This window comes from Squalius cephalus, assembly GCF_949319135.1.
Source record: "Squalius cephalus genome assembly, chromosome: 25".
Classification (NCBI taxonomy): Eukaryota; Metazoa; Chordata; class Actinopteri; order Cypriniformes; family Leuciscidae; genus Squalius; species Squalius cephalus.
The window spans coordinates 837,914-852,619 of NC_137146.1; the positions used below are offsets into that span (position 1 = coordinate 837,914).

Consider the following 14,706-nt stretch of genomic DNA (forward strand, 5'->3'; position numbering starts at 1 on the left):
AGCGGTTCGACCGGCCACTCAGATTAACAGAAGATTAGACTGTACTCGTTACATATTATACCATGACAAAAATATTGGTGGAGAAACTATCACAAATTCACACATAATTACAAGTAACATTAAATTAAACATGGCATTTTGAAGTAGAAAAACTGAAATATCTCTTTATGAGAAGAGTTGGAATCACTCACTCAGAAATCTCTGGTAAATTTAACAACAATACTGTTGCCTTGAATCTTCATCAGCTTGATGTTTTCTGTTAGAGCAGATGTTGCTATTAATCTGAGTCTGACTGACAGCAGTGTGAGCCAATCAGGATGCGCTGTGGCGAGGCTCATTAGCATAAGTGGGTGTGGTCATTTGTCTGCCGCTGAACATCTTTCTCTCAGCACCGAAGCTGCTCTTCATCTTCATCTCCATCTGATCTTCATCTTCACAGTTTCTGGATTATTGCATCAGGAGGAGTTGAAGGAGTAAAAGTGAATAAATAAAAGGTACGAGTGTTTCTCTCTTTTCTGTTGTAATGTATAGAAACACATCAGTGTGTGTCTGGTGTTTGTGTTTATGATGCGCGTTGCGGCTGTTTGTCGTTACTGAGGGATTTAGTTAGTTCTGCTGAACACACACACACACACACACACACACACACACACTGCTGAAGAGCTTCATTAATGAACGTGTTCATTCACATTAGCGGCTTTACTTGCTGTTTATTCTCTATTTTATCTCCGTGTTTCTCTGTGTGTTCTGCTGAACGCGTGTGTTGATGGTTATTTATATCTGTAACTGAATCCATGAGAATATTAAATGACAGATTCCATGCAGACAGGAATGTTGTGCGCGCGCCCGACACCACAGATGGTCCCGCGCGCCTCCAGAACGCGCATCAACAGTCCAGAACCGAGCCGAGTCTGATTCTATTGTTTATAGTGTCAATAAATCATATGCTGTCATATTTCTCTCTCCTCTGTCATCTGGACCTGGACTGTGATGTGGACTCGGCCTGGATGTGTCCTAACGGTGAGTTTATGTGTTTTATTCTGCCTACAAGTCAAAAGATCATCATCTCTGCTTGTGTTTGCAGCCAAATATAGATCATAAGTCTGATAGATCTCTTCAGCAAATCAAAGCTTTACAGCTAACACAAATATATTCAAAGAACGTTCCTGTTAAGTGTCGAAAACCTGATTTTTTCTGAACGTTTTTTTCTTTTGGTTATGTGAAAACATGGGAAAATTCTGTTATCATTCTGCAAACACTATGGGAACGTTATCTTTTATTGTATTATATTGTATGTCTTTATTGTCCACCAAGGTGAAGAATGGTCTTTGGCTCACCAGCACATAAAATAACTATAAGCAGTAGTACAGAAAAAACAGAACAAAAACACAGAGTAATTCACATTACATAGATATAATAATACAGCTCACGCCACTGTCTTTTGGTTTATCTATCGCTTGTGGAGTTGGGAATTTTAATAGCGTTTGAAATAATAATTGTATCATTCTGCAAACATTAATGAAACGTTACTTTTTAATCATTCTGCAAACATTAATGGAACGTTACTTTTTATCATTCTGCAAACATTAATAGAACGTTAATTTTTATCATTCTGCAAACATTAATAGAACGTTAATTTTTATCATTCTGCAAACATTAATAGAACGTTAATTTTTATCATTCTGCAAATATTAATGAAACGTTACTTTTTATCATTCTGCAAATATTAATGAAACGTTACTTTTTATCATTCTGCAAATATTAATGAAACGTTACTTTTTATCATTCTGCAAACATTAATGGAACGTTACTTTTTATCATTTTGCAAACATTAATAGAATGTTACTTTTTATCATTCTGCAAACATTAATAGAACGTTACTTTTTATCATTCTGCAAATATTAATGAAACGTTACTTTTTATCATTCTGTAAATATTAATGAAACGTTACTTTTTATCATTCTGCAAATATTAATGAAACGTTACTTTTTATCATTCTGCAAACATTAATGGAACGTTACTTTTTATCATTTTGCAAACATTAATAGAATGTTACTTTTTATCATTCTGCAAATATTAATGAAACGTTACTTTTTATCATTCTGCAAACATTAATGAAACGTTACTTTTTATCATTCTGCAAACATTAATGGAACGTTACTTTTTAATCATTCTGCAAATATTAATGGAACGTTACTTATTACTTTTTATCATTCTGCAAACATTAATGGAACGTTACTTTTTATCATTCTGCAAACATTAATGGAACGTTACTTATTACTTTTTATCATTCTGCAAACATTAATAGAACGTTAATTTTTATCATTCTGCAAATATTAATGAAACGTTACTTTTTATCATTTTGCAAACATTAATAGAACGTTACTTTTTATCATTCTGCAAATATTAATGAAACGTTACTTTTTATCATTCTGCAAATATTAATGGAACGTTACTTTTTATCATTCTGCAAACATTAATGGAACGTTACTTTTTAATCATTCTGCAAACATTAATGGAACGTTACTTATTACTTTTTATCATTCTGCAAACATTAATAGAACGTTAATTTTTATCATTCTGCAAATATTAATGAAACGTTACTTTTTATCATTTTGCAAACATTAATAGAACGTTACTTTTTATCATTCTGCAAACATTAATAGAACGTTACTTTTTATCATTCTGCAAACATTAATAGAATGTTACTTTTTATCATTCTGCAAACATTAATAGAACGTTACTTTTTATCATTTTGCAAACATTAATAGAACGTTACTTTTTATCATTCTGCAAACATTAATAGAACGTTACTTTTTATCATTCTGCAAACATTAATAGAACGTTACTTTTTATCATTCTGCAAACATTAATAGAACGTTACTTTTTATCATTCTGCAAATATTAATAGAATGTTACTTTTTATCATTCTGCAAATATTAATAGAACGTTACTTTTTATCATTCTGCAAATATTAATGAAACGTTACTTTTTATCATTCTGCAAATATTAATAGAACGTTACTTTTTATCATTCTGCAAACATTAATAGAACGTTACTTCTTACTTTTTATCATTCTGCAAATATTAATAGAACGTTACTTTTTATCATTCTGCAAACATTAATAGAACGTTACTTGTTACTTTTTATCATTCTGCAAATATTAATAGAACGTTACTTGTTACTTTTTATCGTTCTGCAAATATTAATAGAACATTACTTGTTACTTTTTATCATTCTTCAAACATTAATAGAACGTTACTTGTTACTTTTTATCGTTCTGCAAACATTAATAGAACATTACTTGTTACTTTTTATCATTCTTCAAACATTAATAGAACGTTACTTGTTACTTTTTATCGTTCTGCAAACATTAATAGAACGTTACTTGTTACTTTTTATCATTCTGCAAACATTAATAGAACGTTACTTGTTACTTTTTATCGTTCTGCAAATATTAATAGAACATTACTTGTTACTTTTTATCATTCTTCAAACATTAATAGAACGTTACTTGTTACTTTTTATCGTTCTGCAAACATTAATAGAACGTTACTTGTTACTTTTTATCATTCTGCAAACATTAATAGAACGTTACTTGTTACTTTTTATCATTCTGCAAACATTAATAGAACGTTACTTGTTACTTTTTATCATTCTGCAAACATTAATAGAACGTTACTTGTTACTTTTTATCATTCTGCAAACATTAATAGAACGTTACTTGTTACTTTTTATCATTCTGCAAATATTAATAGAACATTACTTGTTACTTTTTATCATTCTTCAAACATTAATGGAACGTTACTTGTTACTTTTTATCGTTCTGCAAACATTAATAGAACGTTACTTGTTACTTTTTATCATTCTGCAAACATTAATAGAACGTTACTTGTTACTTTTTATCATTCTGCAAACATTAATAGAACGTTACTTGTTACTTTTTATCATTCTGCAAATATTAATAGAACATTACTTGTTACTTTTTATCATTCTTCAAACATTAATGGAACGTTACTTGTTACTTTTTATCATTCTGCAAACATTGAACGTTACGTTTGGATATTATTAAAGACCAGATAACTTTGCACGAAGGTTCTCCTAACGTTACTGGAGAACGTTCCCTGTCCGCTGGGAATAAACAGATGCGGTTCAAACATCTGGGCTTGTCCTGATTTTAACCTCTTTGACTGAGATTTAATCTGCTGATCTGCTCTGGATTAAAATCCACAAACGCTCCAGTTTTACAATGCAGAGAGATTAATAAGAGAAGTGTGTGAGCGTCTCTCTATCTGTCTGCGTTCTTGTTTTCTTTGGGTTCCCCTGAAGACCTGCAGCTCCGGCGCCAGACACTTCAGCCGTATAATCAGTATTGATCGTGTTTTATTACTCAGAGTCTGCTCTTCAGTCCAGAGCTCCATTATGCCGATGAGTAGAAGCTTCTGGATGCAGTTATTGCATAAATGATAGAAGAATCTGAGCATCTTCAGCTCTCTGTGAGATTGACCCGCTTGTTTTACTCGTCTGACAAGCTTTACTGAACATCTCTCGAGATGAACTGGAGATTTCTGCTCATTGCACACAGATCGAGGCTCAATGCGAATATGAGCTGCTCCATGTTCATGTTAATGCTTTTCAGATCATCTGAGCTTCTGAATCTCCTGCAGTGAAGTGTGTGATTGGATGATTGTGATGAAGTGTGTGATTGGATGATTGTGATGAAGTGTGTGATTGGATGATTGTGATGTTCGCCGTGTTTCCACATGATCACAGCGCTGGGTTTCATTGACTGATAATGAGACTCGTGTGTGTGAATCTTCTTCCAGAGGTTTCAATACGATGAAAAGCTGGAGGAGGAACGCCATATACATGCACATATATATATATATATATATTCAGCTCTTATTGCACATCTGTGTTGTTTATTTCATACTGTATGTTCAAATATCAATTTTCTTTGCAAAGGAATGCAAAGCTTTCTACTTTTCCAAATTAATTCTTAATCTTTTTGGGTTTATGACTTAAGCTGGAATTGATGAAGCTTCCTGAACTTCCCAGAAATGTTGTTTTAGTATCATTAATAAACTATTGTAATATTTAGTAATATTAGTTAGGTTTTATTGTTATATTTTCTGCCTTCATTTTAATTTGAGTTAACCCTTCAGTAATTTAGTGTTTTTCATTTTTTATTAGTTTATTAGCTTTAACTAAAATTAAAATGAAGGCTTAGTAATGTGATATAGCAAAGTCAATTAGTTTTAAAACATTTTAGTTCAAATTTGAGCAATTTTGTTTATATATATATATATATATGATTTTGTGTTTATTTTAGTATATTTATTTTTTGTAATTTTAGTTCTTCATCTTAAACTACACGAAAATTAGAAGTGTCTTGTTTAAGTTTTAAGTTTTACTATAATTTTGTTAAAAAAAATATTAATATTTGATTAATTTGACTTTTTTCAAAAAATATTTATACTTAATATTTATACAAACATTTAATATTTTTATTCAATACTTGAAGTGTATCTGTGATCGCTGGTGTTCGGAGGTTTAGTCGTGAGGACTGGATTACAGACAGAGCCGTGATGTGTGTGTGTGTGTGTGTGTGTGTGTGTGTGTGTGTGTGTGTGTGTGTGTGTGTGTGTGTGTGTGTGTGTTTGCTGGAGCGTTTGGGTCAGCGTGAGGCCGAATCTCTCGTCTGACGCTGTGAGAATCTCACGGGTTGATAACTCTGACTGTAGGGGACAGAAATAAACTGTGAGTTCGAGAAGTGTGTGGGTTGTTCTGTGTAAAATCATTCTCTCTCTCACTGTGTGAAACACACACACACACACACACACACTCTCGCAGTGCAGCTGCACATGTTTATATTCATCAGTTTCTGAGATCTGACCTCTGGTTTTCCCTGTAGACGATCTGCATCTGAGCTCATGCTCTCATCTGGTGTGTTCAGAGAATAACGCTCGACTGTTCGTGTGTGTGTCGTCCTCCTGATGCTCCAGGTTCAACACTAGCGCTAAGAGCTGTGTATCATCTGAGACGCGCGTCTGTTTACTCCTGGAAATCATTCTGACCGGTCCTTCGGTCTAAACAAACAAACAAACGAACATGAATGTCATGCAGTAATTCTCTTATAATGGAGAGTTTAGGGAAAGCTGTTCCTCCCTGTTTATAAGCAGATATATGAAGCTTTAGCTGAGGTGTAAATCCAGCTTTTAATGTTGTTTATGTGTCTATGTGGTGTTTTTAATCTGCTTTAAGACAAAGCATGTGTAAATTCATAAGTCGACAGCATTGCTGAGTATTTCCTCCTTAAAACTGCAGAGAACCAAAGACAGTCTCAAAAACACGCTTTGAAATCGCTGGTGTTTCTGACGTCACAAACTACCTTGTAACCAATCAGATCAACGTGTGATCGTCAACCAGTGGATCTCTGAGCTGAGGGAGTGAGTGGAGGCGGGGCTCATTTGCATATTCATAGAACCGCACATACTAAATGAGGCGAGGGTGTCGAGTTACATTCAAGATATTTTAAGAGGAAAACGTTTAAATACGTCATTTTAAGATCAAATATGAGTTTTAAGAGATACAATTATTGACTACAGGGCGACTTTAATCACTTTAATTATTCAGCAAAATATGTAATTTGAGGTGTAATCTAAAACCTAATGTGTTTGCATCTCAAATCTCAATACTATTTTATAAACAATACAGAAATTTGACTATAAATAATAATTAGACTATTTTGTGTGCTTTTTTAGGCACAAAAATGATCATTCTGTCATCATTTACTCATGTTGATTCAAGCCTGTTTGCTTTTCATTCTTCCGAACACAAAAGAAGATATTTTGAGAAATGTCTCCATACAATGGAAGTCAATGGGGTCCAAAGTTGTTTGTCCTCAACGTTCTTCAAAACATCTCCTTTTGGGTTTTTATTGATGTGTTCCTGTGATCTTGATTAGTTTGGAGTGATTGACAGGAGTTGAACTCGTCACAGATGCTGTCATTCAACTAACCTTGGATTATATGCTGTGTGTAACCCCATCAGTACCCAGAATGCCGTGCAGTGAAGGACATGCATGATGGGTAATGCATCTTTATGATCAGAGGTGTTTTGATGGTTTGATCAGAAGCACATGTCTGTGAACGCATGCACTGATGCGCTTAGAGTCCAGCCAGAGATTAGAGCGTTTGCAGCACGTCAGTAATCCGTCTGGATCACATCTGATCTGAGCGCTTGTGACGGCAAACACACTGTGTGTTATAAGCACACTTACACACACTGTTCATGTCTTGACCCAGTTGATGGTGTGTACACTGCAACAGAGACCGACTAGATTGGTGTTTTCCTGTGGCGAACTCACCACTGCACTGCTGGAGTCCTCTGGGGTGGTTGCTAGGGTGTTGCTATGCTGTTCTGGGTGGTTGCCAGGGCGTTGCTATGGAGTTCTGGCTCATTGCTAGGGTGTTCTGAGTGGTTGCTAGGGTGTTCTACAGAACACCACAAACACAGTACAATCGACATGGGAAAATCTCAGAGGAAAACTGGGAGCTGGGAATAATATGATACACCGGTGATTTGCCAGATGAGAAGTTTATCTATTATTTTTACTATTTTAATTCATTGTATGACTGTATCATCTTTATATCTCTTTTAATACCCTTTATAACTGTTTTAATTTTCCTTGCTTATTTTGTGATTATTTTAATTCCTTTCTGTGTAAAGCACTTTGAGTTACCATAGTGTATGAAATGTGCTAAATAAATAAACTTGCCTTGCCTTGTTCTGAATGGTTTCTAGGTGGTTGCTAGGGTGTTGCTATGGTGTTCTGGGTGGTTGCCAGGGCGTTGCTATGGAGGTATTGCTCATTGCTTGGGTGTTCTGAGTGGTTTCTAGATGGTTGTTGGGGTGCTCTGAATGGTTGCTATGTGGTTGCCAGGGTGTTGCTATGGTGTTCTGGGTGGTCACCAGGGTGTTCTGAATCGTTTCTGGGTAGTTACCAGTGCGTTGCTATGGAGTTCTGGTTCATTGGTAGGGGATTCTGAGTGGTTTCTAGATGGTTGCTAGGGTGTTCTGAATGGTTTCTAGGTGGTTGCCAGGGTGTTGCTATGTTGTTCTGGGTGGTCACCAGGGTGTTCTGAATCGTTTCTGGGTGGTTGCCAGGGCGTTGCTATGGAGTTCTGGTTCATTGCTAGGGTGTTCTGAATGTTTTCTAGGTGGTTGCTTGGGTGTTGCTAGGTGATTGTACTGGCCCAAGCCCCCGTTCAGCCCCCACTGCAAGAGCTTTAAATGTGTTTACTCTATTCTAGTGCTCTTTATTCTTCATTCTAGTTTTCTGCTCTGCCTGATGTTTGATTGTGTGTAATTTCTGCATCATCATCATCATCATCATCAAACAGAGTCTCAGTAGTAATGGCTGTTAGTAAAGAAGACTCAGCATACAGAGCTTGTGTTCATGACTCAGATGAAGGACGAGACGTCAGATCTCTCAGCATTACTCTTCTTCTTCTCAGAGCTGTTGTGTCTCAGTGTTGTGTTTGTTAGAAGCTCTAGAGTTCGAGACGCTCCCGATTGCACACCGATCGACCCGCCTGACATCCACAAACCAGCCGAGCAGCAAATGAGTTTACACACACACACACACACACACACACACACACACACACACACCGAATCTGAAGCCGAATCTCAACAGCAGCCAATCAGAGTGACGTTTGACGTGTGATTGACAGCTGGCCTGAACTCATCGTCTGTGATGCGCTTCTGCTCTGTTAAACTGATGCTGTGTGTGTCCTTGTGCAGATGCATGATGGGAAGGCAGGACTCATCTACATGCACAGCAGACCCTCGGCCATTAAAGGAGCAGCAGGGAGACGTGTGTGTGTGTGTGTGTGTGTGTGTGTGTGTGTGTTACACGCTCTTCTGAGGATCACAGACGGATGCAGATGGCAGAAATCACAGCTTGTGATAAACCCGTGTGTTTAAAGTGACACATGGTCACATGACACATGTTTCAAGGCTGAATTATGTTGTTACGCTATTATTGGATTTAGTGGCTGGTAATCTTGAATCAGAATATCTTTCCCTCTCTCTTCCTCTCTTCTCTTCTCTGATGACGAGGGCGGGGCTATAACCTGTCACTCACACGAGATCAGCCAATAGCAAACCACAACCATCCAATCAATTCCACACAAACACAATCAAGCCCCGCCCACATTTGTTCTTGTTCCAGAAGCGTTTCATTCGGATATATGGAACAATAGGAAAGAAAAGAATAGTGCAAATCTCATTTCATGCGACTTTAGCTTTGGCTGCGTCCGAAATCGCAAAAGTATGTTTGTAACACTTTATTTTACAGTGTCATTGTTACATGTTACATGTACTCATCATAGTAATAACAGTAAATTATGCATAATTACATGCAACTAACCCTCAACCAAACCCTAATCCTATAGTAAGTACATCTAGTTAATTAATATTACTCAGTACTTAAATGTATAATTACACTGTAACAATGACACCTTAAAATAAAGGGTTACACTTTATTTTAAGGTTTATTGTTACGGTGTAATTATACATTTAGGGTTAGGGTAGGATTAGGGTTTGGTTGAGGGTTATTTGCATGTAATTATGCATAATTTACTGTTATTACTACGGTAAGTACATGCAACGTAACAAGGACACTGTAAAATAAAGTGTTACCAAATTAAGTGTAACTACTATATAGTGTAAATGTGTGTATTATGAATGTCATCCGGACGCAATACATCCGCCATGTTGTCATTATTTGTCATTATGTAAATCATGTTGTCATTATTTTGTCACATACTGTTTTTCATAGTATGTGATTTCAGATGCAGCTTTTGATTTACCATATTTGTCTAGTAGGCTTAGTATAAAAAAATTATAGTAGGCGACAATAACACGTTTGTGATAATAATGTATTTTTTTAATGTTCGTGTATTTCAGTAAGTGTGTGTGTGTGTGTGTGTGCGTGCGCGCGTGCGCGTGTGTGATAAATACAGTGAGCTATAGATATTAGTGATGAGTCAGCACACTGGTTTAACCCTGTGTGTTCTGCACTGCTCTGAACTCGACCGACGCACACACACACACACACCAGACCGACACTAGTGACCGGAGCTTCAGGACACGGGTGAGTTTACAAGCATTTACTACAGGAGGATCAGCCTCTAGTGCCTAAATAAAGCTGTTCGAGTGTGTGATGCGCAGTACGGGAGTGTGTGTGTGTGTGTGTGTGCAGTCAGTCTGTCGTCTCGCGCACCGGGAAGCAGCAGCATCATCATCATCAGAGCCGGTAAACACCCGTTCATCCTTCAGTCTCGTGTGTGTGTGTGTGTGTGTGTGTGTGTGCAATGGGAGTAACACCACAGCTGCATCATTTATGTGTGTGTGCGTGTGTCCTTAATCATTAAGCAGAACTCATAGAAATAGATTTATAAGTGTGTGGAATTTGATTGACAGTCATCATGATGACACACAAGCGCGTGCCTGTCATTGAATCCCTCGCGCGCGCTCTCCTCGTCTATGTGACTGTATGTGATGCATCTGTATGTTGTGCATCTGCGGGTTTCGTGGTCACATGATGTGAGTTTATGAATATGAACTTCGCTGGTGCCGGTTTCATTTTTGTGGTTCTGCAATGCGGTGGGTGTGGCCTGCGCGTGCACGCGAAATGCCGGCGTGACGTCACTCGCGGCCGTGATGACGCGATGAAGCCCGCAGAACTTACAGTGTGTGTGTGTGAGGTGAGAAATACACTGACAGGAATGATCTTTATTTTCCAAAATCCTGAGGGAATTCGGATGTCATAACATCACAAGCAGGTCAAATACGATCAGAAAAATACCGTTATTGATGATAGAAATTCCGCTTGCATTCCTGTAGGATTTTTTTGGGAAGAGAATTGATGATTAATATTCATGTGAATTTTTTATTTATATGCAGAAGTGCAGGGTGTATATAATGCCATTAAAGTACAGCATTTACAGTCAACAACTGTGTAATGTCTACTCTTATTATTAATAATCAATAGATCATAACCAGCATCATAACTCATCTACAGTGGATTGATGTGTATTGTTTTCATCAAACTCACTGAAGGCGGCTGCTGACACGTCATTTATTCAGTTAAGCAGACATAATGAATGTTGGCATTGATTACAGCTCATGCTCAGCTCATTTATTGTTTTAACGTGCATAGAAACGCTGCAGATCTAAAGGTCAGTTTGTGGGATTTGATGTTCATTGTTCCTGCACTATGAAGTGTGTGTGTGATTCTTTGATTTCAATCTCAGAAAGCTCGTACAGTGACAGCCGTACAAATGTTTGTCTGCCCCCCGTTTAGCAGACGTCTCGTGAGATCAGACGGAAGAACAGCTTCTATTTCTGACTGTAATTCAGAGCGCCGCTCAACTCGGCCTAGATTCAGGGATTGTTCTGGTTCTCGTCGCTCTTATCGGACAGTTCTGTGTTCAGGAACAAAAGGACTTTATACATTAATGTGAATTATTTCACATATCTCATCCCAAAATCAAAAGGAAAAATACAAAATGTTATTTTTCTTAAGGAAAATGAGTATCCTATTTTAATTCCATTAATTATTATTATTTTTTTTTTGCATGTTATATTCATTACATTACTCATTATCATTACTTTAATGCTTCTAATCTAGACGTTTTATGTACTTTTATAATTGTACATTTATAATTGTCATTTTTCTCAATGCTGATTCACATTGTTTATACAACCACCCAGTAACACACTAAAAACCACTCAGAACACCCTAGCAACTGCATAGCAACAACCTAGCAATCACCTAGGACCACCCTACTAAAACCCATGCAGAACACCCTGGCAACCTCCTAGGAACACACAAAAATTACTCAGAACACTTAAGCAACTGCATAGCAACACCCTAGCAATCACCTAGGAACACCCCACTAAAAGCAACTGCCTTAACAACACCCTAGCAATCACCTAGAAACACCCTACTAAAATCAATGCCGAACACCTTAGCAGCTGCATAACAACACAATGGCAACCTCCTAGGAACACACAAAAATTACTCAGAACACCCTAGCAGCAGCATAGCAACACACTAGCAACCACCTATGAACACCCTACTAAAAGCAACTGCAACAATTGCCTTAGCAACCACATAACAACCACCTAGTTACACACTAAAATGACTCAGAACACCATAGCAACTGCATAGCAACACCCTAGAAATCACCTAGGAACACCCAACTAAAAACCATGCAGAACACCTTAGCAACTGCATAGCAACACCCTAGCAACCACCTAGTAACACACTTAAATCACTCAGAACGTTATAGCAACTGCATAGCAACACCCTAGCAACCACCTAGTAACACACTTGAATCACTCAGAACGTTATAGCAACTGCATAGCAACACCCTAGCAACCACCTAGTAACACACTTGAATCACTCAGAACGTTATAGCAACTGCATAGCAACACCCTTGCAAGCACCTAGGAACACACAAAAAAATTACTCAAACACCTTAGCAACTGCGTAAGAAAACCCAAGCAACACACTAAAACCACTCAGAACACCCTAGCAACCGCATACTGTGATACATCTAGATGTTTTAACTTTACATTTATAATTGTCATTATTAATGGTGATTCAAATTATGTTCTTGTGACTGCAATACAATGTTTTTTTTAAATTGATATTCACATGAATTAAAATCAGTACAACAAATACTGCCAAAATGTATAGATATTTTTTAACATTTATTCATTTTTTTAATACTTTTATTACTTTATAAATAATATTTTTTGGCTTTACAGTAATGAGAATTAGATGTACGTAATTAATTGTCATGAGATTAGAATAATGATTGATTTATTGATAACTCACTTGATCATCTCTGAAAGCTTTGATTTTGTCTTTGTGTGATTCAAACAAATCTCAATAAGCAGATAATGTGCGGTTAAATTATTATTATTATTATTATTATTATTTCTGATCACATCACTGAGGTGTTTCTGTGTCTTTGACCTGCCAGCACTGATCGTCTATCAGAACACAATAATAAAGTTATTCTTGATGAATACTGGACTCATGAATAATGCATGAGGGGGATCTCACCACGGTGTCAGTGCTGGGTTTATTAGTCGCCGGCGTGTTCTAGATCACAGAGAGGAACGGAGGGTTTAGGGGACGTCTGTGTGTGTGTGAAAGCATTGTGAGCTCTTGAAGACACATGGCTGTGTCGGAGCAGCTGATTGGCTGAGAGCCTCCGGCGTGTCCTTTGCAGAGAGACAGAGACACATCTCAAGGACTAACAGACTAAATCCAAACCAGATCCTCAGACCCGAAACCACAACAAACCATTGTGGCAGTTCAGTGGTGAATCTGAGGGTCATAATAACTATAATACGATACTGTATTCATGCATTATTATGCTTAATAATATGTAGCATGGTTTCTATGGTATGTTTTCTATTTCTATTATGGTAATAATACTATAAATATATGAAATATTGCATTTTTTACTATGCAGTCCTGTGTTGGTTTGGTGGTGTTATGGTGATGTGTTAGAGCAAGGTTTCCCCAAACATGATTGAAAGCTTATAATACAGTCAAACCAAAAATTATTCAGACACCAGATATCATTTTTGATATTTTTTAACTAGTGTGTCTGAATGAGAACAACGCTCATTAGTTTACAAACGCGCTGCTGAATATCACAGACGCACCACAGAAACATCTGAATATCTGTCATTTACAGTGAGATCTGTGAAGCTGCTGGATCTGGTCACGCGTGAAAAACAGAAACAGACTTGAGTCGAGCTTTAAACTCCAAATCAGCAGAGAGCTTCAACAATCAGCAACACACTAAAACTACTCGGATCACATAAACAACTGCATAGATTCTCCCTAGAAGCACAAAAAAATCACTCAAAACACACTTTAGCAACCGCATAGCAACACCCTGGAAACCACTCAGAACGCCTTAGCAACTGCATAGCAACACTCCGGCTTCCACCTAGGAAAAAAATAAAAAACACTCAGAACATCTCAGAAAATGCATAGCAACACCTTAACAACCACTCAGAACACACTTTAGCAACTGCATAGCAACATACTGGAAACCACTCAGAACGCCTTAGCAACTGCATAGCAACACTCCGGCTTCCACCTAGGAAAAAAATAAAAAACACTCAGAACATCTCAGAAAATGCATAGCAACACCTTAACAACCACTCAGAACACACTTTAGCAACTGCATTGCAGCCACCTCGGAACACGCTGAAAACCACTCAGAACACCTCTGCAACTACATAGCAACACTGTGGCAACCACCTAGAAGCACACTAAAAATGGCTTAAAACACACTTTAGCACCTGCATATTAACACCCTAGCAACCACCTCGGAAAACACTAAAAACCACTCAGAACACCTCTGCAACTGCATAGCAACACCCTGGCAACCACTCAGAATACACTTTAGCAGCTGCATACCAACACCCTAGCAACCACCTAGGAGTACACTAAAAATAAATTCTAGAAGATCTAGTCCAGCATCTGACGACAGCAATCGAGTGTCTGATGAGCATCTTCCTGTTTCAGGAGTTAAACACTGATTCTTCATTCAGCTCACGCAGGACGATCTCACACACACACACACACACACACACACACAC

General features: G+C 37.3%; 1 protein-coding gene across 3 annotated transcripts in view; it reads left to right on the forward strand.

The window, feature by feature from the left end:
• The first annotated feature begins 799 nt into the window (after positions 1-799).
• The window catches only part of epb41l3a (erythrocyte membrane protein band 4.1-like 3a), a 67,342-nt gene continuing 53,435 nt past the window's right edge, over positions 800-14,706 (forward strand). The window contains exon 1 of one of the 3 annotated variants that reach the window (XM_079862472.1): positions 800-1,020. The gene's annotated coding sequence lies outside the window, so the exon portion shown is untranslated. Of the gene's footprint in view, positions 1,021-10,053; positions 10,163-14,706 lie in introns of those variants that run through there. The other 2 variants (XM_079862474.1, XM_079862473.1) reach the window with 2 other exon arrangements.